Raw genomic sequence first — 4,562 nt, forward strand, 5'->3', positions numbered from 1 at the left:
CAACAGAAGTGGACAAAGAAGACGCAGCAAACAGATACCAAGAACAGACAACTGGGGTGGGGGGCTGGGGGAGAGAAATAAATAAATAAATCTTAAAAAAAAAAAAAGATTGTATACAGAGGCTGAGACCCTCAGGGTTCCACCCAGTAAAAAGACAGGCTAGAAAAAAAAACCTGTTCACAGGGACATTAAGGAAGCTTGCCTTGCTCATCTAGTGAATGAAACCATCTAGGAATTCAAAACCATAGGTGTGGTCAACAGGTGGGTTTGGAGTTCATATTTATACTAAGTTTATGGTCCAGAAGTCCAGGAGAAGAGAAAATTTACATAAATCTTGGTCCCAGACTGGTAATAGTCTTGGATGCCAAGAGGAAGCAAACAAAAAGCTGCTCTAGGAGATATAAAAATGGCCAATAATCACATGAAAAACTGTTCAGAAATATTAGTCATCAGGAAAATGAAAATCACAGAGATACCATTACACGTCCATGAGAATGGCTAAAATCAAAAAAGACTGAAAATATACCAAGCACTGGCAAGACTGGAAGCTCTCATACATGCTAGCAGAAATGTAAAATGGTTCAACCACTTTGAAAAACAGTTGCAGTTTTTTTAAAAGTTAAGCCCAGACATTTCACTCAAAAAGAAATGAAACCATGTCCACTCAATGATGTGTATGTGAATGCTCACAGCTGCTTTTCACACAATAGGTAAAAACTGGAAATAACTCAAATGCCCATAAATAGGTGAAGGATAAACAAAATGGGATGTAGCCACACACTGGGATACTAGTTAGCAATAAAAAGTAACAAATTACTGACACATGCTACTAAATGGATAAATCTCAAATTACCCTATGTGAAAAAACTCAGACACAAAAGAGTTAAACACTGGATGATTCCACTTTATATCAATTTCTAGAAAATGCAAACTAATTTATGGCGACAAAAAGTTGATCAGTGTTGCTTGGGGTAAAGTTGAAGGGAAAAATACATTACAAGGAAGCATCAGAAAACTTTCAGGGATGGTGGATATGCTCTGTATCTTGATTATGGTAGCTTTTCCCAAGTGTAAACATCTGTCAAAACTCTTTCCTAAACAAAGATGATTTTTAAAAACAAAGCTGCCTTAGGGAGAAACGAACTCAACTCAGGCCACAAAGAATTACCATAGATCAGGGGTTCTTAACCTTTTTGTTTCATGGACCTTTTTGCCAGCCAGGTGAAAACCACAGACCCCTTACTTACTAAGTCCACACTACACTGAATATTGTTTAACCAACACGTTCCCACTAGAATATTTTTTTCAATTTCAATTCATGCTCACAGACCCCTTGTTAAGAACCCCTGCCATGGATGATACTCCTCTGAATATGAGCACAACAAAAAATTACAAAATATTTGAAGATATAATTCATCATGGCAAGAGTCAGTTACATCAATGACAGGATTATGCCCCTAAAACCTTCAGATAATTCAAATATATGACAGAGACTATAAATTAACTTTATTTAAAATTATAGGTATAAAAAGAATTGAAAACACAAGACGAAAACAAGATTCCATGAAAAACAAACAGGTTTTGAATACTTCCAAAGAAATGAAAAGAATACTTCCAGTAATGAAAAAGTTAGCTAATGAAAAAACAAATTAGAATTAAAAAGAAAAAATGTGAAAAGAAAAAAAACACAATAAAACAAACAAAAAAGCAAGTTAGACTAGATGAAGAGTAAATTAAGTGTACTAGGAGACAGATTTAAGGAAACTACCCAGAAGGTATCACAGAAAGAGAAGAGTGCAAATTATGAAAGACTACGAGATGTGGAGGACAGAATGAGATGTTAAACATGAGATCCATGAGAGGCACTATTTAAAGAGGTAATGATGACTTGGAATTTTTATAAAACTGATGAAAGATAAGAAATCACAGATTGAGGAATCACTATATGCTCCCAGTAAATAAATAAAATTAAATCTACACTATGTAATGAAACTGCAGAACACAAATGACAAAAAAGAGGATCTTAAGAGCAACCAGAAAAAATATTAGTTGAATCAAGAGTGTAATTCTCCAGAGCAACAACAACAAAAAGCTAGGATTTCAGTGAAATAATATTTTCAAAGTGCTGAGAAAAAATAATTAGAAGCAAAATACCCAGGTAAACTATCATTCAAGATTGATGATGACACAGACATTTTCAGACAAAGACAGTATTTACCACTAACAGAATTCCATTGGAAAAAAAAACAATTATTCAACACAAAATAAAGGAATAAACTGCATATTAGAATGATGAAAAAACAAACACATATGGTTAAAACTAAACATTTTAGTGACAGTGTAAAACATTAATTATTATTAATAAGAACTGTTCAACATTGAAATGGACTACCTTCTGGAGTGGTCTCCTTATCCTTGGAAGTGTTCATTTTGAGTCTGGACAACACCTTTTGGTATGTTTAGTGCACAATCAGTAAGAGGCTGAATTAAATGGCCTTCTGACCATAGGGTTTTTACCAAACAGCTGTCAAAACAGCCCCTGATCAGCTCTGTTCAGCCATTTGAAGCTGGGCTTAGCCCCCATCCTAACAATTTTAGAACTTAAGCTTAGTTCAAGGCATTCTTCCTACTCCCCTATTTCACAAACACACACAAAAATAACATTCTAACCAGAAACGTTTTTTATATGAGCTCTCAGGTGAGATCTCCCAGCTTTTAGAGCATACAGCTTTTGGCTTTGGACTAAGACTCAGGCATTGAAATTAGTCATCATTTGCTTGAATCTGAGCCAAAAGTACTTTGGAAGTTTTTACAAAAAAAAAACATGTGCTCCTTCTTCTCAAAGGAGACAATACCACAGAGGAAGAGGAAGGGAGAGAACTTAAACATCATACCCATCCCTGCTGATTAAAAGCTACCTTATGGGGAATGGATGTAGCTCAGTGTTTTATCCCCATGTACCAAGTCCTGGGCTCAATATCTCACCTCCTACTAAACAAACAATCTACTCTAAATTTTTAAAAAATAAAAATAAGGGAAGCAGATGTGCTCAGGCATTTGGGTACCTGAGTATCATACAGGAGGTCCTGAGTTCAGTTCCTAGTGCCTCCTATAGAGGACGAGCAAGACAGCAAGCTGGCAAAATGAGCTGGCATCACATTGACGCAACAAGAAGACACAAAGAGGGTATACAATGAGAGATACAACAAAGTGGGGAACAGGTGGTGGCTCAATGGCTTGAGCGCCTTTCTCCCACATGGGTGGTCCCGGGTTTGGTCCCTCCTAAAGAGAAGACGAGCAGACACAGCGCACAACAAATGGACACCCACCAAGAGCAGACACCAAGCACAAACAACAAAAGTGGGGAAGGAATAAATTTTTTAAAAATCTTAAAAAGTAAATAAAAGGTACCTTAGTTGATCTGAATGTGCTCCCCCTCCCGCTCCCAGGTTTCCTATCTATTCACAGCAGTAAAGATCTCCATAAAGTAGGGAACTACAACTCCCTTACTATCAAAGGGTTCTGCCCCACCACAGAGAGTAATGCACTTTACAAACTTTAGAAACACAGGACCAGGAAAAGATGACAGAGACAGGGAAGTATGGAGTAAAGAAAGTACATATTACCACGTGTCCGAGAAGCAGTGCCATTCTAGGCAAGGAATATCTTACTATTGAGGCTCAAAAGCCATTGAATGAAAGGGAAGGGTGCTAGAAAATTCATTCATCCCGAAGCACAGATTAATAGCCATATGCCTCATAATAGGTGTGGGCACCAGGATACAGGGACAAAAGACACTGTCTGTCATCTTCTACAAAAGCAGACAAAAGTGCAGAGACTTAGAATACCAGGTGACAAGTGTTATCTCAGGAGTAAGCAACAGAGGGAGCCCAGAAGAGCAGAATCAACTCACTTGGACTCTCTCCCACCCACAACGTTCACAAAGTTACATTACTTATAGTAATATATTTGTACTATCCAAGATGCTTTCACGAAACACCTTATCTGATTTAACCTTTACGAGATAGGTAAGGCAGGTAAAATCACTGTTTTCATACATGAAACCAAAATAAGGACCAAAAATAAGTGACTCATCCAAGACAAGACACATCCGCACACAGTCCCTTCCCCGGTCCCCATTTATTATGCCCAGTCCCCCAAAACTCTTAAATACAGTTAACCACGCACCAGCTATGTGACCCTGGCCAAGTTAAACATAAACTTCAGAGTCGCCCTTCGTAAAATAAACATAAGATCAGGAAGTTAAAAAAGATGATCCAGATAAAGGGTGTGCACAGTGCCTAAAAAGTAGTTGGTGCTCAGAAAATGTTTGCTGCACCTGCTACTACTATTACTGCTGCTACTATTGTTGACAATAGGTGACGACTGCACAGTACAGAACCCCTCGGTTACAAGCCTTTCTGGAACCTCGACCATCCCCCATCCCTGTAGCCCTCAGACAGGATTCCACAGACATGCCCCCAAACAAGACTCTAACTTTAAGGCACCCCTGGCTCCTCCCCCTCGAACATGCCCCGCGTCCAACGCCCCCACAATCTTAC

General features: G+C 38.3%; 1 protein-coding gene across 9 annotated transcripts in view; it reads right to left on the bottom strand.

Annotated features, from left to right (window-relative positions):
- Positions 1-4,562, bottom strand: part of NUMA1 (nuclear mitotic apparatus protein 1) — a 105,684-nt gene that overhangs the window by 100,768 nt on the left and 354 nt on the right. The gene's annotated exons all lie outside the window — the stretch shown is intronic.

Source organism: Dasypus novemcinctus, chromosome 10 (assembly GCF_030445035.2).
Source record: "Dasypus novemcinctus isolate mDasNov1 chromosome 10, mDasNov1.1.hap2, whole genome shotgun sequence".
In the NCBI taxonomy this organism is placed as follows: domain Eukaryota; kingdom Metazoa; phylum Chordata; class Mammalia; order Cingulata; family Dasypodidae; genus Dasypus; species Dasypus novemcinctus.